Here is a 26,638-nt window from a genome sequence, read left to right as displayed (position 1 = left end):
TGCTCCCTTATTTCACAGCTCAGCTGCCTTTTGTCACTGGGCTACTAACATATTTCTGCAGTCAGTGGGCATGCAAACTCATTACTGTGATCCTGGGTAGTTGCCAAATTATTTCAAATGTCCACTTGAATAAATGAATGCAGAAAAATTGTCTTATGAATTAGATCATTTATGTGCACTTGTATCAACTTACAAGAAAAAGGCCCATGTGAACCTCATGAAGTTCAACAAGGCCAACAACAGGGCCAGCAATAGGTTGGGGTAACTCTCAGTATTAATGGAAGGTGAGGGTGGGAAGGACTGAGAGCAGCTCTGAGGACAAGGACTTGGGGGTGCTGGTGGGTGGGAGGCTGGATGTGACCTGGCAATGTGCACTTGCAGCCCAGAAAGGCAGTTCTGTCCAGGGCTGCAGCAAAAGCAGTGTGGGCAGAATGTCAAGGGAGGGGATTCTGTCCTTCTGCTCTGCTCTGGTGAGACCTCCCTGGAGTACTGTGTCCAGTTCTGGGGTCTACAGCACAGGAAAGATATGGACCTGTTGGAGTGTGTCTAGAGGAAGGCCATAAAGATGATCAGATGGATGGAACACCTCTCCCATGAAGACAGAGAATTGAGAGAGAATTGGGCTGTTCAGCCAGAGAAGAGAAGACTCCAGGGAGCTATTATTGCAGCCTACCAGTACCTAAAGGGCCTTTATAAGAAAGATGGGGACAGATCTTTGAGTAGGGCCTGTTGCCCTATATTTCTTTTATAAGTAAGACATTTTTTATTTTGAGGACAGTAAAACACAGGCACAGATTGCCCATAGAAAGGGACCATGCCCCAGCCCTAGGGACAGGCTGGACACTGTGGCATTCACATTCTCTGAAAAAATTCTTTTGCTTAGGATTTTTCTCCTGGGAAGCTGAGAGGCTTCAGAGAAAAAGGAAAACAATTCCTATCTCATTTGTTTCTCCTGTGTTTTGCTCATTTGGAATGTGTTTAGAGATTGTTTACCCACAGGTGATTGTTTCATCGGTCTCCAGTGTGAGTTGTTTTGACTCTTTGGCCAATTGGTGCCAAGCTGTGTCAAGACTCTGGAAAGAGTCACGAGTTTTCATTACTATCTTTTTAGCATTCAGTAAGTATCCTTTCTGTATTCTATAGTATAGTATAGTATAGTATAGTATAGTATAGTATAGTATAGTATAGTATTCTTTAATATAATATAGTAGCATAAAGTAATAAATTAGTCTTCTGAAAACAGGGAGTCAGATGCATCATTCATGCCTTCATTGGGGCATTCCCTGCAAATACAGTAGGACAGGGCTCTGAGCAACCTGATCTAGTTGTAGGTGTCCTTGCTCATTGCAAAGGGGTTGACTAGATGGTCCTTGAGACTCCCTTTCAACCTGAACTCCCTATGATTCTATATCTGTGTTTATTTCCTTTATCCCATTCCCCTGAGGACATAAGCCCACCTCTGGTGAAGTGAGAACAATGCTATGGACCAAAGCCTGACCTTCAGTCCAGTTGCATTGCTACAAGTGGAGTTACAAAACCTTATCAGTCAAGAATAGCATAGATCTGAGTTAAAAATGCAGATTTGCCTATTTTAGTGTGTGGATGCTATCAGGTCCCCAAACACTCAAGTTTCAGGTCCAGAACAGCATCAACGCGGGTTTAACATTTTGCATTTTCATTAAAATATGACCTTCTGCTGCCTTTCTGAGGGATGCCTGTGCCCATGAGGGGAAGTAGCTGTCAGGCACCCCACCAAACATCTTGCTCCTGCCTGTGAAAATGCAGTTTGAAATATTTCTCACGTTCTTTAAACAGCTCTCCCAAGCAGAGTGAAGTGGGGAGGAAGAGCCCGGCCTCACCCAAGGCAGGCTGTGCCTCTGTGTGACTGTGCTCTTCTGCAGTCAGGGCAAGAGGGAGGTTGAATGCAAAACATCAATGGCCTTCAGTTCTACTGAAAATTACTGACTGCTTTAATTAAAGGGAGCCCTGCCAGGCTTCCACCTGACAGCCTCTGTGAGGCTCCCAATTGTCAGGTTTACACCAATTTTACCAAGACACTGGATGCAGCAGCTGAAGAGCAATGGCTTCTTCTGCCTTCCCCAGCTTCAGGCAGCTTAGCACCCAGTCTTGGCTGCTTGAGACCAAACACTGGTGTAGACAGATGCTCTCATGAGCACAGAAATGTGTAAGCTGCAGCATCTGGAAGGTATTTGTCAAAAATTTTTCTTCTATTTGTTCCTCTCCAAGTATTACTCACTTCCAGTGCAAGCTTCCTTTGCTATACGTTATTTAACAAATTGTTTCTTTGAAACATATGCTCATCTCACTAAGTATGTAGAGTCCCTGAATTGAGAGTCATTTCTGCTGAGGCAGCAGCAAAAAACCTTTGTTTATCCCAGTGTGGCCTGACAAATAGAAGACACAACTGCCTGCAGTTCTCACTGTCCTTTTACCTTGGACTGCATTGATACAACAACTTCTTCCTGAAATACACTTTAGCTCGTTGTTTCTACAGCACCAGGAAACTTTACCATGTTACCAGTCCTCCTAAAATGTCATTTGTTCCAGCCTGAAAAGCAAGGATGAGAATATATGAGGGAATTCTTCCTCTGGAAACGATTCAGGGTGTACCCTCAGGTTTCCCACCTGTGCTTTTGTAGTGAAGGGCATCCACAAAAAGTGGAAACAAGGGGAAAGATACTGAGAAATCTTCAAAAGATTTACAGAAGTCTGGCAGATACTGAAGTACTATGGGGTTTGTAAATTTCATAGCCCTATTGCACATTATTTATTATGTGCCAAATTTTTCTAAAACCTCTAGATACCACTGGAATCTCTTGCTACGGTACTAGGCAGCAAAACTCCCTTTGCCATTTTCTCACCAATGCCTTCAACTAGCAGGTCTTATTTGCTCTGCAGTTCTTGCTTTTCATTACTACAGCTGTGTTTGATCTTTTAGTCAACTGGCAGTAAATGAAGTCTATTGCTCCTAGGAGTTTCTACTTGTTCCATGTGATCATTTTTGATTGCAGTGTTCTCCATGTTGAAAATAAAGCTCTCAGTAAAATATTCAGGCAGCACTTCTGTATAGGCACAAGCTATGCTTGCACTGGCTACCAAGAATTTCAGAGGGCAAATCAGAGTAGCCAACAAACCTGTCAGCATGTCTCAGCAATGTAGCCAGTTTTGTAGAGTAGCAGACATCTGGGGACAAAGGGCAGCATCCATCCTGCCACCACAGCCACAAAGCAGGCAGCTGGGCTTGGTGAGGTGAAGGTTACTGCCAAATGAATTGATGAGAAAAGCCAGCCATATTTTGGAAGGTGCAGTAATGTCTACAACCATGGCAAAGGAGACTTGCTCTCATACAGGCTGTGTAATAGTACATAATGGCAACTGTAGTTCAATTCATCTGCTTCAAGATGGTACAAATACAGCTTTACACCATGTTCCTCCACTGACAGCTGCAGGGGCAGAGGGAATGGGACACATCTGGTCCTCCATGCTCCCACAGCCACCAATGAGAATGGAGTCATTGCTGCATGGGCTGATCTCTTTCCCAATCATGGAGCAGGGGAATAAACTTTGCAGCAGTCCAGACTAAAAGTTCCCCAGCATGCTGGCAGATGGAAAGCTTCCTTTTGACTTGGATTGAATCAAGTGGAGAGCAAAAATCCACAAAATTAATGTGGTGACATTTCACTCCCTATGGAAATCTGTAGGCACCGACATAGCCATTACCTACATCAGTCCAACAGTTTTAGCATTTCCTGCTGTATTGCAGTATCAGTGATGAAACTGGGTCCATCTGCAATCCAGCTAAAGTGTCAGCATCCTATTGGTTTTGGAGTTATAGACTTTCAATCCAATAACAACATAATGACTAATATCAACTCCTCCTGCTCAACCCTTGAATAATCACTTCTCTGGATGTGATTTTTTCCATGGGTTCAGTGTCATTAAAAGTTCAAATCTGGGCAGGATGTAGAAATTCATTACTCTGTTGACTCACTCAGTAGTCCCTCGTTCTGTATTTACTGAAGCATTTCTGCCTTCATGGTAGTTTGCACTTGTCCTTATTAAGAGACCACTTTTTCAATTTGTCAAGTTTATTTTGGAGTCTGAACCTGTCTCACAGTCTCCAGCAACTTGTTTCATAGGCCAACTTAATATCTCTATTTTCCCCTCTACCATTAAAATAATCAGCAAAACATGTAACAGAAACAACACTGGGGTTGCTGTTTCAGCCCCAATTGTTTGAATCTCAGACTTCATTAAGGTTTTCCAAGACACTCTTCCTTTTGACAGCAAAGCATCAACAGTTTCTTTTTTTAGAAAGCCTGTCCACCCAGTGTTAGGCCAATGTTTTCCTAGTTCATGAAGTACACTGGTGTAAAACATTTTACTCCTGAGTATTCTACATTGACAGTTTCTCAGTCTCTCCTTAGAGTTTCACCATTTCACTTTTTTCTTGTTGTATTCCAGAGTTTTTTCCAAGAATTTAATTAGGCTAACTGTTTAGGTGTCTTGATTCTTCAATCTCTTTGCCTTTTTTTTTTTCCAGACAAGCCTTACCTATGTCTTTTTCCAGTCTTCTGTTGCCTCACTCAGTCTCCAGGAGCTGTCTCTGATAATGGACTCATCCAGGCATTGCAGTCTATTTGCTAAGCTGACAGAGACAAGGTCCATCAGACTTAGCTCACATGAAAATGTTTTTCTCAGCTAGCTATACCCAGGAGTTTCTGTTCCTCAGGTGAAGGGTGCTATCAAGATTTCATGTTGCTAACTCTGCTAGCTACAAGCTCTTGACAGCTCTGGGTGGACAGCACCTTCCCTCTCCTAAATGGTGGTTAGAGAGACAAGCTTAGAGGACAAAACAATCAGTTTATATTAATAACCACAGCCTTGTGTGATGGGCTTGTGTCCACTCTGAAGAGGACAGACAACTTGGCAGGGGGAGAGGGAGTTACACTGAAAATGTAACTAGGACAAAGGGATAAAGGGGATCATAGCTTTGCATATAGATGTAAAATACAGCAAATCATTTCACCCCCAGGAGGAGAAGAGACAGGCAAAACAATAAAAATTTAATCTTAAAGCTTTTTAAACAAATTCACATCTTAAAAAGCAGAGGGAAACATTGCAAGCTTTGAATCCTGAAATGGACTTTATTCTGCAATTGTTTTGTCTGTTGTTTAAGGAGAAAAAAAAAAAAAGTTGCCATTTGATAGAGACTGCAGCTAATTTCAATCTCAATTTTTCAGGTTAGCTGAAGAGAGAAAAGACCAATTGTTTGCAAAGCTCCTGTCCTGGAGCCTTTGAAAATCACCCTCTAGAGACAAAGACTACAGGAGTTATGGTGCAGAACAACATCATGGAAGTTTAAATCAGAACTGACCCAGTTTCAGGTCATTTGGGAAGATGTCATCAGAGCTTGTTTTTAAATGGGCCTAATAGCAGTTTCTGAAGCAGCAATGAATATAGGTTGGCCTTCTCTGCACCTCTTCACCTGGCACTATTGAGTATAATTACCCCTAGTGCTCTTCATGCTGACAGCATCAAATGGCAGGTAGTTTTCCTGTTGTAGATGATATCTCTAAGATGTCTTGTTGTGGGACTGTGCTGCCAGGAAAGATAAGTAACTTTTACCTTCATTCACCATATTTCCATTCATGGATACCAGGACGTAATAGGAAATTCTTAGGCAATTAAAATCTTCCTTGGAGCTGAAACTCTCTGGTTCTTGGAACAGTTTATCTGTTGGAGAGCTCAGCAAATGGGTTGTTGCTTTCTTTAAACCTTGACTTGACTAATAAGAATAGATTACTCAGTGATGGGTGAAAAGGTCAAGTCTTTTTTTTTTCCCAGTAATCAGGGATTAACTCATCTCTGAATACCATTGCTGTTCATGTAGTTCACACAGTTTATTAGCACCACAAAGTAATAATAAGACCAGGTTGTAGGATTCACTCAGGTTCAGTCTGGTAAAGAAGTCATGCCTGGTTCCTGGAGCATCTTCTTCAGATGTTGGCCATTCAGTGCCTTCAGTGGCCTCAGCTGCAATCAGTCCACACCCTTAGCAGAAACCACACCTTGACCATCCACGGAGCTGGTCTGTACAACAGCTGCCTTAACCACTTATTTTTCATCCCAGCAGCAGAATGGAAAAAAAATCTCTGCATGTGTGTATGTGCACACATAAACTCAAACCTTCATAGAGTTTTAAGTGAAATCAAAGAGAAAATAGTTGCAAGTTGTGTGTTGTACTCTTTCTGATGAGCATTTTATTCAAAGCAGTGTAGAAGGCCAGGGATGGGACAGGAGTTATCTTCACAATACTACCAAAGAGAGGAACTCTCTACTCAGCTAATGATGAGATCCCCTCTTCACACTGTGAAGAGCCTAAGTTTGGGTCTTTTCTCACAGCACCCAATGGTTTCCAGACCCCAGAAAAGTGTCTGATCTCTGTCCTCAGCATCATCTAACATGGCTTTTCCCATCTCTGGGTTTGGGGTTGTTTGTTTTCTTTTTTTTTTTTTTTTTGTAAACAGATCTTAACCAATTACAGAAGTAACATTGAAGGCTAGAATAACTCAAAAAATTGCTTTCATTAGGGTGTCTTTATACTCAGTGGACTTCCTGTGTAGGGAATGGATATGTTGTTTTGATTTGAGTTCAGTATCAAAAGTGCGAAGTGCTGCCAAGACAATTCCCATGTGAGGTCTGTGCTTTTGAAATCAATCCCCTTTGACCTAGAAATGTGCCAGTTACACAAAGCCTGATCACTCTGACTGCTTTCCTTCAGCTTTGCTTTAGAGGTGCACTGAATATTCCTATTATTAATACTAGGAAAACCTCATTGGGATTTTGGATGCTTTAATGTTTCTTGGAATTCATATGAAAATAAAAGGAAGCAAACATTATAATGTCTCAGTAGCAGATATATTGCATACAGATGGTGAAAAAAATGCTCTGAATCTTGCTCCTTGAATATTTTTCTTCTGTTCTCAGTAATAAAGAATGTAAAGTTAGCAGCTCACTTGCGGGTGCCCAGCACCTTCCCTTTGCAGGCACACTGAGTAGTCAGGAACATTTCTTTTAAAGCTTTATCAGACGACTGCTTTTGAGGGACATATTCTTAATGCAGAAAGATCCTTCTGGGTTTTGCTTCTATTAATTTTACATGAGGCATTTTTGTTAGCCAGAATTAGATAGCACTACTTATTTATGAATAACCCGTGAAGGAGTGCATGAGTCAATATGAGACATTTTCCCAGTCCCTGGTGCAGGCTATTCACAAATCAAGAACGGCATCTATGCAGAACAGTCACCAACAGAGATATTTCTGTGGTATGCTTGGATTAACTTACAATGAATTATCTTCCCAGATATATGAGTTGCCTTCCCTGAAACATGTTTCTCCCATCCTTCCCCTATGAGGAATAAGTCATGATTATGGTGGAGTTTTTTAGCTGTGCACTTTGCACAGCCTTGGTCTTCTACTCTTTTATTAAACAGTTCTAATAGTTGCCCAGATAACATTGTCTTTCACTGGCACCAAGGAGTTGGGAAAGTCTGGGTTGCATTTTCATTCTGTCCCCCCTGGTGCCCAAAGCCGCCAGGACAAACTGCTTGTAGAAGAAACACATCAGCCCTTACAGAGAGACAGTAATTTCAGTATGCCGTAACCCTCTCAGAATCTCCAGAAGAAAATTTGTTTCTGATGGGTTTGCTGAAGCTCACTGACACTCTGTTCAGCCATCAGGCTGTTCATATTTTGTACAAGTGGTATATAGCCCACAGCAATGCAGATTCTGAAGTACAAGCATCTATATCTGACTTAGGTTAAATTTTTCACAGTATAATGCAGAAGGAGAATGCTGAATTGTAATTTGCCAGAAGCTTTCCACCACTGGTAAAACATCAGGTGAAATTAGAAAGTGAATTGTAATTTGCCAGAAGCTTTCCACAACTGGTAAAACATCAGGTGAAATTAGAAAGCAGAGTAACACATTCAGAGTACATGTATGGGCCCTGGAATGCTTCCAGAGTAAATCAGTGTATGTAGGTAGTAAAACGCAGCAGGGATTTGTTTTGAATTGACATTTAAATTACAAAGCTGTTCTTGTAATTAGTAGCAAGTCTAGTTTTTAAAGCACATTTCGTTGATTCACGGACATAACCATTAAAACAATGGGCACAAGCTTAATTGAATTTACCAGGATCACTACCAAAATTCTTGTCCACAAAAATCTCACTTTCTCTAATTACTAAGATACAGTTCATTAATATGGCTACTTTGTATGTGTAACTATGTGAGATGTACTGTACACATGTGTCCCCTAGTCAAATACTTCAACTCTCACTCAGCATTCCTGTAAGAATGTTTGCTTTAGAAATTTGCAGGTTTGGTTCAGTACTTCTGCAGTGTGTATTCTGACCACACTTAGTCTTTTGGAGTACATGGAACAGGCACTGATCCCCTGGATCAATATGAAATTCATACACAGCCAAGAGCAAGCACTGATCGTTCAAGAGATTCAATGGCTCTACTCATGGCAGCGAGTCCTCGCCTCATGAGAGATGACTGAAGATGCTAAGAATTAAGATCTTTAAGATTTCAAACAACAAAATTAAGGCCTGTTTGTCCTTTGGGGGAAGGGTTGAGGCAGTTTTCACCCTGCATATTGAAAAGGGCTTAACTCAGGCTCAGAAGTTTATACAAACAAAACTGAAAGCCCTTCTGTCAGAATAACAAGTAAAAAGCCCTGCTATTCTGTGTACAGAAGAATTACTAAGCAAAATTTTGAATGCTCTAGTTATTTTGTTTGCTTAGCAATATTATGCACTCTAGTCTCCTCCTGGAATTGAATTTCAGCTTTTCCTTTCTCATTCTGCAACAGTCCACTTGTTTTTTCAGATGTGCTCCCTTTCCAGAATGTGATGCAAGTCCAATAGACACACGAGCCAACACTAGACAATCTGATTCCAGGAAATAATTAGATTTCTTTTTAACAGACCATGTATCCTCTTAAATAATACAAGACCAAAAGTCCTAATAGTCTAGGCAAAAGAATCATAAAATCCTAAATAACTTGGATTGGGAGGGAGGTCTGGAGATATTTCTAATAGAAAATAATCTCTGTGATTGCGGCACATTGCTCAGAACCTTCTCCTATCAATTATTGAGTATTCCCAAGGATGGAGATGCTATTAATACCATTCATGTGGCTCCTGGATCACACTGTTAACATGGAGTGATGCTCACAATGGAAACAATTCTTACTTCACAAACCATATAGTTACATTTGCAATCAAAAAAACAGCTGGAAGAATATTAACATTCCAGTTGAAGTGGATTTCCTGGATTTTTGAGAACAGAAGGACAGCTGTGATCACACAGTCCAAAGTCCTGAGTAACATAAACTGGAAGGTTGCCTTCAGACAGACTGAAGCAGTGGTCAGGCACTCATAAATTCCCCTTCTGTGAAACTCTGGGATCACTCATGCAGCAAGCTTTATGGTGTCAATCACAAAGGACCCATGTTCCACCTGCACAATCTTCTCCTCATTTGTGGAGACCCCTTCATTTCTCTCTAACAGACAAGAGAGCTTCAAGGGCTCCCCAACCTGGCAATTATTTCAGGTTACATTTTAGCCCCTGTGAATTGGTTCTGAAGTTGTTATTCAAACTCAGTTTCAGCAAAAGAATTGTGTACAGGGTTAAAAGCTGTGAGATTGGCCCCTTTGTGCTGTAACTGTAATTCAGGAAGCAGAAACAGGCTGTTGTCTGCATTTTAATGAGCTAAAAGACAGGAATTTCCAAATCTCAGCAGGTGCTGCTATCAGGAAGATTTTCAGAGAAGATCTAATCCTTTCTAGTTGCTGGGTAGCTGAGGTAAGGGGCCTGTTAACATCTTATTTTATCTCCCGCTGTGTTGAAAGATGTAGCTTTCTTCTCAAACAACATTTTTGTCTGCACACAGACTGAAACACATCTGCCATGGATCATGTAGTGATGAGGCACCTTTTTTCTGTTCCAGAGTGCTGGTTTGCTGTTAGGCTACACAAGAGGCATGAGCTGCTGCTTCATGGCTGTACAGCTGTGCTGCCCTGGCACGGCCCAAGGCATCAGCTCTGTGCCTGCCTTGGGGACGTGTGCCAGGTGCACTTCTGCTCAGCTTCACCTCCTGCCAGACCTGCAGCACCTCTGTGCTGCTTTTGAAAAAGCACTTGACTGCAAACAAATGAGGACCAACCCCTGCCTCCCCTGCATGTTGGCTCGTTTGCTGTGTTCTGTCCTTGGTTTTATTTGTAGGTTCCCAGTGAGGTATTTGGAGTCATGGTTAGTAATGCCTCTGGATTTTCAGTGTAATCCAAATTTAAATTTCAATGAGTCTGGAGTATTTAGCTCCCTTGCATACCTCTATCTTCTGGTTTTTGGTTGACGGCTCTTGCTGCAAAGGCAGAAATTCTAAACTTCCTCTGGTGCATATTTCTCTTTAACAGAGAATCATAGGGTCATAGGAAAATCTGAGATGGAAGGGACCTTTAAAAGTCATTAGTACAACCTCCTACAATGAGCAGGCACATTTTCCTCTAGATCAGCTCAGAGCCCAGTCCAACCTCATCTTGGATGTTTCCAGGGACAGGACATCCTCTTTGAGTAACCCATGCCAGTGTTTCACCAATGTCATTGTAAAAAAAAATCTTCCTTCTATCTACTGTAAATATACCCTCTTTTAGTTTAAAATCATTACCCCTTGTCCATTGCAATAGGGCCTACTAAAAAGTTTGACCCTATCTTTTTTATAGGCCCCTTTAGGTACTGAACTGCCACTACAAAGTCACCCCCGAGGATTCTTTTCTCCAGACTGATCAAGTCTAACTCTCTCAGCCTGTCTTCACAGGAGAGGTGCTCCAGCACTCCAGTGGAGTCATAGAATAGTTCAGGTGGGAAGGGATTTTTAAAACAAAAGCCTTATTTCTATGCTATTCTTGGTACTGGTCTAACACCTCTCCTCACAAAGTTCCCACTTTCACACCACTCACGATTCTCAAATGTCACTTTGGGCTTCCCCTCACCTGCCAGGAACAAACTGAGTTAGGTCACCATGCTGCAGCGCCCCTTTGCTGCAGTCCTGCTTCTGGGCTGCTTGAAGAAAGCAGCTGCTTAGTACTATCCTGTGCTATCCTGTTCATATCTCCTGGTTTGGAATGATTTATCTGATGGATTGCCATTGTTTCCTAATGGCACATCTTCCTAAAATAGGTTTCTAGTTCATATCGAATGAGCACATCCTCTTCTATTCTGTGAAAGTTCTTTTTTCTTTTTTTTTCTGTGCCAGATGGAAGTTTGCAGCTACTGTGGGGTCAATCACAGGCACAATGCTACGTTTCCGGCTCATTGCACTAATTAAGGATTTGTAATATGGCACAAAATAACTTCGGAGGAGGACAAAGAGACTCCCACTTGAAGAAGATCACAAGATATTTATTTTCTTTCCATCTGTGAATGGGACATGGGTGGGGACATGTATTTTAGTGTGCTGGTTAAACTGAGGATATCCAAGGACAAAACACAATTGGCTGACATCCCATTCTTCTTGCCTTGCATCAGAAGCAGAAGAACGATCTGGAAGAAAGTGGGAGAAGGAAGTTTGGCCAGGTCCTTCTGCACGACTCTGTTCCAGTTTGCCCAGGGGCTGATGCAGGAACAATTACTGCCTGCCCTGCTGCCTGCTAGGCAGTCCCATATCCTGCTGAGGGATGCCATCTTTAAAGAACAATTCAGGTGTGTTGTACAAAGAAACTTCTTGAACAAGGTGCAAAAAGTATTTGCAGTCAGCTTTGCCTATAGAACAGGAAAACAAACCCCCATGGTACTGCAGGGTGAGACTTTTTGTGAACCCATTTTGCATGTCTCTCCAAAAACTGCGCCAAAGTGCCTTGTGGAAAGTTTCTCACACCAGGAAAGAAATATTAATAATGTTTCTTTCCTATATAAACATGTAATTAGTGGCATGCCAGCACCAGATAGATGTTAAAATTTTATGACTAAAATATTAGGAAATAAAAAAAAATTTAAGAATATATTTTTAAAAGGCTATTTTCTTAATATGTTATAGCTCATTCTGGAAGTCTATGAGTCAGCTGCCTATGCTACATTTTCCCACATACAATCAGTATTACAGACAACAACAAAACTGTGTCATTCAGTTTTCAATTTTGGTGAAGCTGCACAGGCAGAAGTTCTGCAGAACACATCTATACCCCAGGCCTGCAAAACTGGTTGAGGATCCCAGGAAAGTGAACTTGCACATAAAATTCAGGCTGTTGCCCTCCTGAGAAGCTCCAGACTCCCCCTAATACATAGAAGCTACAAGTAAAATCTCAATTATTTAAAGTATTTTATCATCTCAGAGGGAGTTCGCTTTGGGCAAGGTATTAAAAGGTTGTTATTTGCATAAGGAACTTGTCTATCAAGGGTTTATGAGCCATAAAATATTTTGGTTTGTTAATCATCACTGCCAGCTTAATGGTCAAACTTGCACTTTGACAACTACATTTGCTTTGTACTGCAAAGCTCTTCTCATAGTTAAACATAACTCTTACTGGAGACAACATTACAGGCCTCATTTCTGCAAATTTTTTCAAATGCCTGCCTAATCTTCAGCATCCTCTTCAGCCTGTGAATTTTCCCTGTATTTTTCTGAATCAGGACAAAATCAAAACTTAGCACAATGCAGCATGCATTGACAAGTCTTTTGGAATACTACAGGAGGCACAGGTAAGGCTTACCAGGCTGTGCTGCTGCCATCTTCATTTCAGACATGCAATATTCAGTCTGTCCTAGAATGCATTTAGGAATAAGGATGGTGCTGAAGAGTCCTAGGACAGGACTCACACAACCAAATTATCCCAGCTATGGGAGCTTTGAGGAGTTCTGTGTACTGTGTATCTCAGGAACAAATTTCATCATCTTCAGAGCAACAGTGTCTCATTAATTACAGATGAGTTTGGAACATTATAAAGTGTGATAAGCAAGATTTTCAAAATTGGATATTTCCTTATTTGCGTCTGAGCATAGATTTGGTGTTTATAAAAGTGGTTTACCCTTCAAAGGTACCTAAAACCCTGTGGAGCTGATGAAAATTACTCAGTTTCAGAAAAGATAGTTTGTATTTTTAATATGGTTTGCCTGAAATATTTTTTCTCCCAAGTGAGCTTCAAATTCCTGCATTTTTGTAGGGTCAATAGAAACATCAAAATTTTCATCCTGTGGGAAATTCAGATATTAAGGTAGTTGCATCTATTTTTCTCTGAATGTGCCATCTCCATATAGTTTTCTTTGTGAAAAGGCTGAAAGCAGATTATTTCAAGCCAGTATCAGCTGTGTGTCCATTTTAAACTATAGCAAACTTTATGAAGATTTTAATTCAGATATCTTAGTCTCCCATTCTTCCTAAAAGTTTAGAGTAATTTTTAAACTAGATCACCAGTGAGGTTGTGCTATGGATTGTCAAATAATTTGTATAAAATATTTGGTCTTGTTGGAAGCCAAGAAAAAAAAGTACCAAGGGACAAGGAAGTATAAGGTCTATTATTTTTGTGAGTTGCCACAGGATCTCATACAAACACACAGAAATATTCAATTCATAATGTGTAGGGATTTGGGATGGTCTTCCAAAAAAATTTGATTTTTTTTTAATTAATTCATAAAATGTAAACTTAATCAGCAACAACTACATTTTGGTACAAAATGTCTATGTTTAAAAAATCCCTTTCCATGAAATAAAATAGTTGGACAGGTCTTGAATATCACTCTTCTTCAGTGTAAGCAAAAAGATGAAATTGTACACCCTCATGAAGCAGAACAGCCAAAGGTAGAGGCTGCATAGCCAAGTAAGCTTTTGGAATTATATCAATTATCTCACTGAAAGAGAGGTGAAACCTTGGTTTAAATTTATTTTTCTTGTGGTTCAAATAAATCTAGCATGCTCCTTATCCAATCTTTAGGAAAACTTGTGTGAATTTTTGAAACTCAATATTGAAGGTGAGATGACCTAATTACTCTTTTATAATAACAAAAGGCTTTTACAAATGCTAGATGACATTAACCTGTCTTTATTATTAGACCCTGTCAACTCAAAGCTGAGTACAATGGTAGTACAAAGAACAAAGGACTCTTTGCTGGTTGTTTTTTTATGATGTGGCTTTTGGAGGAGGAAGGCTTTCGGGTGACATTTTTCTTGAACTGCACTGCAGTCAGAAACAGCTTTTAAGCTTTATACATGTCTTTTCAATAACTGGCTCAGTTTTGTGTATGACATCTGACTATTGGGCTTGTTTGCTCCTGTAATGGACAAGAGATAATCAACACAAAACTAAAATGCTTGGCAGAATGACAGCATGTGAAGAAGCACCAGAATCAGAAAGTGGTCAAGAAATACTAGAGCAAAATGCCACCCAAATTTAGCCAAAAGATATTATAAATCCTGACTTGTGCTATCATGTTTCTGTCATGTCCCCATTCACTGAATCCTTCTCTTTCTTCAGAAAAGAAATAGCATCTGCACAGTACTGAAAGGAGAAGACACCCAGATAAGATGAGATACACAGGTAACCGTGCAAGCTGTGTCAGCCCAACTCTTTTCTCCCACTCATGGAATAAACCCGTTACCAGCAAAACCAAATCATCAGAGGAAAACAAAACCTCAGACATGAGACAGAAGATGATTTGTACGTGTGTCTGGCAGGGAGCTGATGGAGGCAACAGAGCCTGGCTGAGCTGAAAGGCAGCAGCTGCCTGCTGTGGGAGCAAGAGCTGCTTACTCCTTAGGACTCTGAGTCAGAGCATTTATTTTCTAGCTTCAAGTATACATGCGTGTTTCCACAGGGGAGTTCCTGTGAACTGGCTGTATACAAGAAAAATAATGTTTATTTTGTTTTTTGCCCTGAGACTTGAATGAAGAAACAAGTTCTTAATACAAAGTTTTTTTACCTTGCTGAGCACAAGCAACATCTACCAAAAACATACATAACCTCACACAAACAGAGAATATGGCCAACAAGGAACCTTATGAGGCTACAGAGGAAAATTCTATGTTTCCTTTCTAGAAAAGAGCTTTGACTCAATTTAGCAACTATGTATGTATGAGGGTTATTTTTTCCTTCATGGAAGGAATTAAAAAGCCATGTGCAATAATATAACATGGACATCTTGGAGGAGACAAGAAGGACCTGGTCTTCTTGAATGTGACACACAGGGAAAGCCAGGGGCTACTCATGGATCATTACTTGTGAGTGTCTCCTATCAATTTATCAAAGTTAGGTAGTGTCTTTGCAGACTTCACCAATATTTACCTCAACTCACTGATCACTCTTTTTAATGTCATACATCACATATATATGGCAATATTGTTTCTGTTACCTACCTGGAAAGCTACATTTTCTAACGCAGAGGAATAATGAATTATGATTAAAAACAAATCAACAAACAAATACAACAAAAGACCAAAAAAAAAATCAAAAAAACCACCCATAGCTAATAAAGCATGGCTTTTTGTTAATACCATTAGATACAAACAAAGTTTCAAACAAGCATTGAGTAGCACTTGCAAAAATGGCATCATTTTATGCTTAAGTTAAAAGATAGTTGATGGTCTCAACATGGCAATCATTACAAATATACATTACAACTATACATTACAAATATACATTACAGATATACACAGTGAGAGCTGCAGTGGTTATTTGTTCACGCAAATTTTGGAAAGGCATGGAATTTAAAAATGCAGTTCTTTTCCCAGAATCACCTTCAGAGGTAATAAAAATGCTGAATGATTTTCAGGCAGTTTATGAATACACTTCACACACATACTGTTGTTCACACAGATAAACCCAAAATTTACACAAGAGAATTTACTCAGAATAGGGCTGAATTTCAACACACATATTTAGCTGTGTGTTGAAAGAGAAGGGAGACGACCCATCTTTGTTGATCAGCATCGACTCCAATTTATTGATCTCACTTACACACTTTTATAGTGGTGTTAATTAAGCTCATGCATATTGCAAAATCCGAGCTCATCATAAGTCACAGATTACACATTAACCCCTCCTTTTGTTTTCAATACCTGTGGTTTGTTATTGAATCCAAGATTTATTTTCTCACCCTGTTATGAAAGTTCTCAAGGCCTCCATGTTTGTCAACTTTTGCTTTCCCAAAACTTATCCAAGGATAAGATATTTACTTGTTATTAAAAACAACCTGAGAACTTCTGCTGTTTACATAAACGTGCCTGAGAACTTTTGTTGTTTACAGAAACAGGCTCTGAGAATCTGCTCCTCACAGCCGCCTTTTACTTTTCCATCAGCTGTATATGATTATGGCATGTCTGAACAAAACTCTATAAGCCATTTCTGAGCAAAATTCTCCAACAGCTGTGGATAAAAATGCTAAATACTGGAATCTATATCTTCTGGCTTGATTTTAATAAGCATTTCAGATTGGGAAAACAAGTGGAACCCTGTTCCATTTAGTTGTTCAACTGACATGGAGCAGCTTGACTGACAGAGCTGTAGACACATCCTGACACCTGTCAGTCATAAGCAGCCCATCTGGGCCCTTTCCTATTTATTCCTATTCAGTAAAGAGACACTGCACAGGAGGCAGCTGGCAGGCTGCAGAGAACCCTCCCTTCTCCCTTCATTTCCCCGCCTCTGCCTGCAAAAGCCAGGCTCTGGCTGTAAGGACCCAGTTTATCTTTTATGTGAGACCAGAATACAGCTGAGGTAGTTCTGGCTTAACTGTGCAGAATCTGGTGGGGCTGTGATTACTGTCCTCGCAGGTGGGACACACCATAGCAGGCAATGTCAAGCAGGAGATGAAGGTCTGTCTCTCATTTTGCCTTTTCCCCAGGTAACTTCACCACACAGTCCCCCTAATCAGAACAGAGAGCAAAGAGAATGTGGTCCTCACTGCTGAGAACCATCAAGCAAAAAAAAAAAAAATATAATAAAGAAAGTCTCTGGATATTATGCATGTTATATGGCAGTTTGCATGCAATTTTAAGTTTATAGCAAAACACAACTTAGAGGGGGAAGCATACACAAGCACATATCTAACTTTTCTTGGAACCAGAACCACAGGTCACATGGCCAAGCTGCCATTTTAAGAATTATGTCAGGCACAATACCAAAGTCATGGCCTGGGAAAGCCTCTGGGCTGCCAGCTTTTGTCCTGTTTACCATGAACTGAGCCCTTTGCATGTGGGCTTACAAGCTGGGATCAGAGAACCGAGGCAGCCCAAGGGAGGGACAGGGGCACATTCAAATTGCTCCAGGGCTTCAAAGCAAAACCCTGTGGGTGTCCAGGTCCTGCTGCTGTAGTGCCCAGTGCACCTGACCATGACAGAGACAGCAATACATGCAGAAATGGGAGAGCTTATGCCTTCTTAATTTTGCCTTGACTTTTCAGTTCTTCACATATATTCATACTGCTTTTGAAGTCTTTTGTAAAAGACAAAGGATAAAAAATATAATCCTTTGAGAAGGTATGAGGTGTTTGAGAAGGCATTTTCCTTTCTTTCTTTGTGAGAGAGTTATCATCCTCTTTCCAGAATTCAGTTTTGCTGCTAGAAGACTACATGGACAGTGAAAAAACTTTTTATTCACCCTTTTTTCTCATGTAAATTAAATTAATCTGAAAACTTCACTTCTTTTTCAATCCATTCAAGCCAAGAACTCCCAAAAGCAATGGGTCTATAGGTTTAACAAGCTGACCTAGAGCTGCTGCAATAACTACAGTCTCTGCAGGAGCAGCTTGGGCAGTTACAAAGCCTTACCTGAAAAGGATGTGCGTCTGACAAGGGTGAACTGCTCCCCTGGCCTGGCACCTTTTGTCACTCCAAATTGCGTGGGGACACACAGCCTGGCAACCTGAATGACCACCTCAAATGACCACCTCAAAAAAAATGTCCATCTGTGAGAAACAGATTTGTAAGGAATTCTCAAACCTGGCTGAAAGCTCTCACAGTCTTGTACATCTGTATGCAAACTCTGAGATAAGGTGTGCTGATATAGGAGGGCCATGAAATAGAGATGACATTGCTGAGACAGAGATTGAACTAGAAACAAGTTTCAACAAGTTTCAAAATATGGCCTTGCAAAAAGACCAGATATTTTAGAGAATTAGAACTGTGAAAGATGCGTTGTAGCAGGACCATGTAGGGTAAAAATATAGATGGTTGGTGCTAGAGGTATTATCAGGATTGTATGGTAAAAGCTAATAGGCTGAAAAACATTTATAAGGTATTGTAACCAGGAAATAGGTTGGCTTTGATAGAATGGTGTGGAGTTTTACATCTCTTATGTTTCACCCTTCATTGAGACTGATAACGGAATAAAAGCTTTTAAAACACCTCTCAGTTGCCCCATCTCTTTAAAAACTGGGAAAGCCAACATCCATCAATGCAACTCAAGACATGTTCCAAATATCCAGGGTACTTGCTGGTGAATATCCCAGCTCTTTCATCACATGGTGTAGAAAGGCAGAATAGAAGTTCCCCAGGTTTGTATCACTGAGAAATAAAGAATGCAATTCCTCTAGTTTATATTTCAGTGATTGGTACTCCTGCTACTTGTCCTCAACATCTGTGTTTGGACAAGGAAAATTTTGTTCTGGAGGTACCTTCTCCTTTCTAGTAGCCAGGGTGACAAGTCCAGATAGAGATGGATAAAACCCCTAGATGACACACACACAGGCTGTGCAGATACAGGGTAGTATAAGAGCTATCAAATAATGGGGTTTTTCACATGGACCAATGTGAAACTTCAGGGGATACTACTTCTGTTCTCCCATCCTCATACTCTCACCCTTCCCTTCCCCGCAATCTGATCTGAGACAAACCAAAGCTGGACATATGGGGAGGGTTGCCCCAGGGACAGGATGGGCTTCTGGAGTGGATAAGGCAGTTGCATCCCATGCACAAATCCCCACCCTTCTGATCACCATTTGATTTTAGCACAGAGATGTGAAGTCTTCAATCCTTATGTCCTGTTTCCTCTCCTGAGATAACTTCCTTTTCTATTCCTCAAGAAGGATTCTGGGCCCTTCTCAAATAATTTCTAAAGACTAACATAGCACATACAGAACATCTCTGAACCAGAACGGAGCCATAGAATATTTTTGGAGACTGTGAGATTCTACAGGCTAGAAGAAGCCTCCAGGTCAGTCTCAAATATGCAATGAAAATCACTGATCTGAGCAATAATCTGCTGTTGCCTGTCCCACGCTGCCACTTCAGGCTCTGCAAGAACATTTGTGTTCCAGCAAACACTCCAAATCATTGTTCATTCTGTTTTGTTTGGCACAGCAGTGCTCATTCTCACAGGCAAAAAAAAAAGGAAATAACTCTGAAAACACATGGCCTGGTGACAGGCATGGCACAGCAATGCAGTGACAGCAAGCCCCGCAGCACTAGGGTGAGTTGGTGCCAGTGCCAGCAGCACGACCAAGCCCTGCCACTCCCCCTCAGCACACATTGCCACAGTCAGGGGTTATTTGTCTCACAACACAAGCAAGCTCTTAACTGTAAAAGCACAAATGTGCTTGATTTTTGTTATTACTTTTGACTTTTGCAGATGTCTTGTAGACAGGAGCTGTCTCCTTAATATTCCTGTGGAACAGTTTTCAGCTAAAGCTGTAGGCAGTCCTTTACAGAACAATTTCACAACCCTGCATCATGTTTCTGTTTAATTAGGGCATAAGTCTGCAGTGTTTTAGAAATGATAGCTCATTAAAATAGCATCTTAGCTATTGACATTCTATCTGAGAATTAATAGAAGAATAAACTATAAGCGAGACAGTAAATCAAGCAATGTTGTAAGCATTAAAACAAAACAAACGAAAGACAAAACTAAAAAAGTATATGAGCAATAAATTGGCTGAAATCATCCTTTTATCAGGCTCTAAATGAGACCTTGCAAATGGTAGGCCATTCCACTCATTTTTTATTAGTGAAGAGGGCAAATCATCATATGTAGGAGAAGCACTTTGCCACAGAGCCTGGAGGACCTTAGTGTTTCTGATTTCCACTCATCACGTGTAATTTGGGTGCTTGTGGGATTTTCTGGACAGATTCACTTCCATACTCTCATCTGGTTACTATCTGTTGCACTGCAGAAACAACTGCAGCAAGGATGAGGGATACTAGCTGCTGAATATTAAACATTAGCTGGACAATCAGCCTACAGCTCCCATCTGTCACCAGGGCACAGATTCCAGTCACCAACAGACACATTGATCCAGTGGAAAGCTGGAGTGTCAAAGCTTAGCAAGTGTCTTCATGTATCCAGGTACTTCATCCACCTTTTCCCAAAAAAACCTCTTGTATGTGGTAGGATGAGGAATGTATGCAGTGTTAGGAAAGGTCAAGAAAGAACAGAAATTCATTGCTCTGGTGTAATGGTTAGTGGAACTTAAGGTGCATGTGGGTACTAGGAACCTCATCATCAGAGCCTTTCCCACCATTCAAACACCTGACAAGCCTGCAATGTGGGCTAACCTGCTTGAAAAGGCTGCTGAAGCTGGAGGCTCCATCTGTTGCTCATTTGTAGCACATATTTTCAGAATACTGGGAATGCCATTCTCCCACCTTTTCATACTCTCACTCTGCTTTGCACCGGTAAGATTTCAGATGAACATTTGTTGCTCAGCCCAGAGGGGAATATGACAACACACCTGTCGAGCTTTTCCCCTGCCAACATCCCCTCTCTGCAGACAGAAAACAGAGCTGCTGCTGTCCTACTGTCTGGAAAGGCAAAAACCCATGGGATTATTTTCCCTCTTGTTTTCAGAAGTTGGTTTTTTTTCCCCTCTGCTGCTTTTTCATCAGTACTTAAGTCCCACGCCTTCAGCCAATATTGTGCCATGACTTTTCTGACTGTGCTGTAATTTACCCTTCCTCTCTGTTTCAGCCTTAAATAATTTCCATCTCTCCCTGCTCCCCTTGGAGAGGATTGTGTCAAGTAGGACACATGAAGTACCAGGTACCATCAGCTACAAGGACTGCAGTGAAAGCAGGGAAGGCAGATCATAAAGGCAGATCCAAAGGCACATGGGACAAAAAAGTCCAGAAGTGTCCAAGGACTTTTTTAGGCATCTCTACTATGGAATGCCCAGCCTGTGGTGATCATGGCTGGCTGCCCACAGTACAAGTCCCCCACAATTTCTTCAAAAGCTTGTTTTAAAATCCTATAGTGCATAGCAAGAGACTCCACTCTGCAGAGTGAACTTGGACTGTGACGTGGTGTTGGTGTCAGCACCACTCGAGTTTGCACACTCCAAGGTGGCTGGTTGACATTTATTTAATTTGGGATGTGTGAAAAATATTGGCATCAGTTCTTGGTATGAATTTGTAGTCCAGGAGAACAGAACTCCCAAGTTCAAGTGGAGTAAACTAGACTGCTATCCTTGCTCCCCTGCTCTGCAGGATGTGGATTTCTGAATCTCACCCCCCATAAACAGGCATGAGTGAATGCCATGGTGTAAATGAGAGGAGCAGACTGAGTCCCTCCAGGGCCTCAAGACTTGGTGGGATTAGGAGGCAGTTCAAAGCACATTTAAGCCATTGTCCCATACAGCATTTGTCTTGCCAGCTCTGAGTCACACCTTTTCTCCACCCTGGTACATTTGGGACATGGAGCAAGAGGCAAATTGCGACTCTGAGACAGAAGTGACAGAAACTCTGCAAGATGGTCACAGAAGAAGTGGTAACAGGAATATTATAACCTGTTACTAGATAGAGCTGATACTAGACATTATTACAAGATATTTTTAAAGACAGAAGGTGTCAATTGCTGTAAAGTCAGTATAAATAAAATGACTAGTGAGAGAAAATCCAAATCATTCAAAAACATCATCATGCTCAATATTTGTTTAATTGACTTGAGGCAAAAAACAATTCAAAATATGAAGCAAGCCATAATCCTGAGTACCAGAAACCGAAGGAAACAAAGGAAAATGAAATTCATTTTAAAACTGTCAGAAAAGAATGCAGATTTGTTCTTGAAATTGCTGCAAATAATAGTTAAAGAAAAATAAATTTCTGCTTGGTTAATTATCTGTCTTGCATAAATACTCTGGAAGGGCCCTAGGGTATTACCGGTTTATCACAAAAAATTGCTGCTTATATACAAACATCTGAAGTTTATTTGAAAAGGCAATGTAACTTTCCAAGAGCTACATATATTTTTGCACGGGCAAATTAACAATAAGAAACACAGTCCTTGCAAGTGCATCCTTTCTTAACAGAAATCCACATTTTTAATAAATGCAGTTCACATTACCATAATGAGGTTTGTCTAGCAATACCTTGGGAATTATAGATAGATTTAGCATTAATTAATGTAGTGCAATTTTCATGTGTTATTGATATATTTTACATCCTATGATGGATCTGAATTACCCCAAGATAATGGAAAATTTTTCTGTGCATGAATTTTCAAAATGTCTTTCAAATACAACAAAGCATACAACAAAGAAAAACAATCTTATAGGAGCATCAGTATGCAAAATGGAATTCCTAGTTCATGATCTGCACCTATGTTTCCTGACTAGTAATGTGAAATCTTAAAATAAATTGAATGCGACAATAGCCAGATCCTTGTCTCATGGTTCTAGCACGTCATTAAGAACTAGCTTTTAAAGTTCATGTCCTATAAAAAGGCTGCCTGGAAATGAAAGAAATTAAGGTTGTGATCAGTTTTTAATAACTCACAGAGAAACTAGTACAGTGAACATCTTTTGAAGCTTGGTACTTTTGTGCAGCTAACACCAATACAAATATCTCAGGTTTAGCTATCAAAGAGGGAAAGGCATTGATTCAGCCACACAGGAGGTAAAAGCAGTTAGGAGAAGAAATTAGTCAATGGAAAATAAAACATAAATATCAGGGATAAAGCAGCTGACTGTGAAGACTCAAAGAATAAGCTGCCAAATTGCCACAAGCAACACATGAGCAAAGACAAAATATCACAAGCAAATATATTGCAGTGCTTGGCAGCAGGGGTGGTTTATCTCTCTTTTTTAATTTGATGTATTCCAGACCCAAGTCTGCAGCAATTCATCCTTTCATTTTTAAACCTTTTTTCCTTTACTGCTTGAAGCTGTCATAGCTTGGGACAGAAAGGGCAGCAAGTGGGACAAAGGAGCAGTTTCATGCTAGAGGCGAGGGGCTGAATGTCCATGCTGCAGAGCACACAGAGAAAATCCTGCTGGTTTGGAGTTTATTTATTGAACTATTGAAGACAAATTGCCTTTTCTTGCTTGTCCACAGAAGGGGAAAACAGATGAGCCAGTGAAGCTGAGCAAATACCTGTTTAGACTTGCCCCTGTGGAAGGTGTTTCATAAGGGTGGTTACAGTCAGTAACCAGAGGCACACCATCCCTTCATCTGGATAACAAACAGGGAGGTTTTGAAGGAAAATCACATTCTCCCTCTGTTGCCATGACAGCCTTATGAAAAATGTAACAAAAGATATAACAACCAACAAACTCAGGATGTGAAATTCCAGTGAAGTCAGGATATCATTTGATAGACTAGCTCAGTAATTCAATAAGAGCCACTGTCTTCAAAATTCATACATACATAGACCGCTGTTAGTGTGAAGGAAATGCATCAGGGAGAATTGCTGCCTGCTCCTTTTCAGTGTTCATGGAAAACAGTGAGAGAGAGGGACTAGAAACAAGGCTTTTTGAGGTAGTCTTCCTTTTCTTGACCATAGAAATTTTCAGAGTCCTTCTTGAATGCATCATTCTGTCACCCTTACTAGATTTCTGATTTTTCACATTTTAACACCTGTAGTGCTAGATAGACTTTACTCTCACTCAAAATTACCAGCTATTAAGCACCAACTTTTTAGTACTCAGAACAAGAGCCCAACAGGGGGTCAAATACTTTTCTCTCTACAGAAAATCAGTGCAGAGAAGTGGCTACTTAGAGCCAGGACACAAGAAAAGGTCTACGTTTAAAGTACTTAGACGGAGTGGGATCTTCATCCAGATTGAAGGTCCTTTGCCACCTGACTTCCAACTGTGCCTTATATTTGATAAAGTTCATAGCACCTAGAGCTTTAATTCTTGTTTAAGTGAGCCCAGGCCTGCACAGCCCAGGCACTGAGCCAGTGGCACATATTCAGGAGGAGAGGTAAGGGACACTCTTTCCCTTCCCAGGGCTCTCTTTGAACCCTGCAGGGTGATGGCAGAAATTAACCTGCTGGGACTTCAGCTGAAGCCTAGTAGCTTGATATCTCACCATGGTAGTCAAAAGAAGCAGCAACAACTTACCATCCTGAGAGAAGACCCTGAATGTCATATCATCTTCTAAAGAAGTGTGTCTTCAGTTCAATCAGACCTGTAGCTACCACTCTGGCTGAAGGGCTTTCTTGAAACTTTAGGTCAGATGTCTGAGCTCAAGAAAAATGTACAGTTTCAAGCAAGTTTTCTGACAAGATGACATTTTCCAGGCATTCTGCAATGAGGGAACATGTCCAGCTGTTCTCCTCACACACCTTAATCTGTGTCTGTAAAACTCATTATGATGGACCAGAGAAGAATGCTTGCTCCTTGCTCCATGTAACCCTCTGTGGATCGGAATGACCACAACCACCTGCCACTCAGTCTTTATGTCCCACCTCTGTGTCACTCAGACAAAATTATCCCTCTTTGTGAATGCTTTCACAGTGCAAAGTATCTGGAAAGCTGCAAAATCAGCCAAGCTGAGTGGTTTTGTTACATCATGAAGCTAAAAGTTTGTGCAGCTGGTCATGGAGAGCAGCACAAAGAAGTTCTGGAGAAGTAAAGCTGTAATACTTGGGAAGGGTTATATCTCATACATGCTGCTTGTGGAAAAGGTTGTGAATCATCCTCAGCAGCAACATCTTGCCATTGTCTTGAAGAGAACTCTGGCACTGTCTGGAGCAGAGACATGAAGCAAGGTGACATGAAATGCTGTCAGGCCCCTCGTGTGCAACACAGAACCGGTGAACACGCTTTGCTGGATTTTGCTCCTAGGATCTGGCGTGGTGAAGTTAGATGACACAGCACACCACTGCAGCCAAAGCTGTCCTTCACAGGCTCTACAGCCCTGCAGCCACTCTGCATCCTGGTGGGACAATACTCAGTAACTTTGAGAAACACAACCCTATTAGTAGAGTACTTTTATAGGCTGATTTTGCAAGCTTTTGGCAGCTAGCTGTTACCACTTTGGCCAAAGCCTGTAAATAATTGAGACAAGAGCTATTACTTTTGCAACTGTATGTGCTTCAAGCTGCTACAAACAGCTGATCTTTTCTTCAGTTCCCATTATTACAGATCTGAACTCTAGAACACATGGAGGACTCTGGGATTTCTCTTTGCAGTTTGGTGTCTCCTGGTAGCTGTCCAGGAGTGTAAATCTTGAAGGATAAATTAAAGGCAAGAGCAGGAAACATGAAAGAAGAACTATACTCAGACAAAAGTGTCTATACCATCCCAGAAAAAAAAAAATGCATGAAAAAACATCACCGTGCAGATGTTGTGCCTCAGAAGCAAAGGAGGCCCTGATTTACATATGTATTTATTTTATTGCTACAGATGAAATATGATCCTTTCCAGTGTGGAAAACAGCAGGAGATCACAATGGTCTTAGAAAGAAGGTTATAAACAAGAGCACCTACTGGGCTCTGTCCTGCATGAATAAAATTTGAGAAGCAAAGAGGTTCTACTTGTGGCTCCAATGCACAATCAGGTCCCAGGGTATGATGCAATGTATTCTAAATTTACTGACTATTTCAGATGCACCAGAAAAACCAAACCCCAGCCAATTGCACTTCCTAGAACAGTTTTCCTAATACAGTTCCTAGAAACCAAAAATTACAAATTTGATATTCCTGTCCTACTCCTCATGTATACCCTCTGCCACATCCTTTTTCTCCCATGCAAAACACATGCTGATTTTGCAGAAGGCCTTATATTTTCTAAACCCAACCCCTCATCAGAAATGCATACTTTCAACACTGAATCAGTGCTGTGCCAATGGTCCCTGTCAAAATGAAGCACCAAGCCAGCAGCATGAAACCTTCTCAACTTCAGAAGACTGGAGGAGAAGGAGAAGTCAGAGGTCTTTGTTCTGCCATGAAAGATGGTCTTTCCTGCTCTTAGGGACTTTGTTCTTTTGCATGTGGGACAAATGAACTGAAAAAACTGTCTCTTCATGTAGCCCATTCTTCAGGCATATGCCATCTGATTTCACTCAGCTATCCTTGTACTGAACACAATAACCTGTATTTGGCTACAGCATGTCTTCCAGAAAGACTTCCAATTCTAATTTGCAAACACAAATTAAAAATTAGCTGCTTCTAAGGCTAGTTCCTTCCCAATGATGAATCACCCTCCCTGCTAAAAGTGTATATCTTACATCTCTTCTGAGTTTTAATTGAAATTCTCATGTGAATGTTACTTCTGGCTCCAGTAGCATTAAGCCAATGAATTACCATAGCTCTGATCCAGGGTGACATCTCCTACACACAACAAGGAAATCCATAACCTTATGGAATGCAGAAAGCTAAATGGACAAATGCTTCTTATATATCA

The 26,638-nt window shown here is 40.8% G+C and overlaps 1 long non-coding RNA gene across 1 annotated transcript in view; it reads right to left on the bottom strand.

Annotated features, from left to right (window-relative positions):
- The window catches only part of LOC134414565 (uncharacterized), a 50,996-nt gene extending 25,823 nt beyond the window's left edge, over positions 1-25,173 (bottom strand). The window contains exon 1 of the long non-coding RNA XR_010026794.1: positions 24,353-25,173. This is a non-coding gene — a long non-coding RNA (uncharacterized LOC134414565). The remainder of the gene's footprint in view (positions 1-24,352) is intronic.
- Between the last annotated feature and the right edge of the window lie 1,465 nt (positions 25,174-26,638).

Source organism: Melospiza melodia, chromosome 2 (genome assembly GCF_035770615.1).
Source record: "Melospiza melodia melodia isolate bMelMel2 chromosome 2, bMelMel2.pri, whole genome shotgun sequence".
Classification (NCBI taxonomy): domain Eukaryota; kingdom Metazoa; phylum Chordata; class Aves; order Passeriformes; family Passerellidae; genus Melospiza; species Melospiza melodia.
The sequence above is the reverse complement of the archived record's forward strand: the minus strand, read 5'-3'. Positions and strand labels throughout refer to the sequence as shown.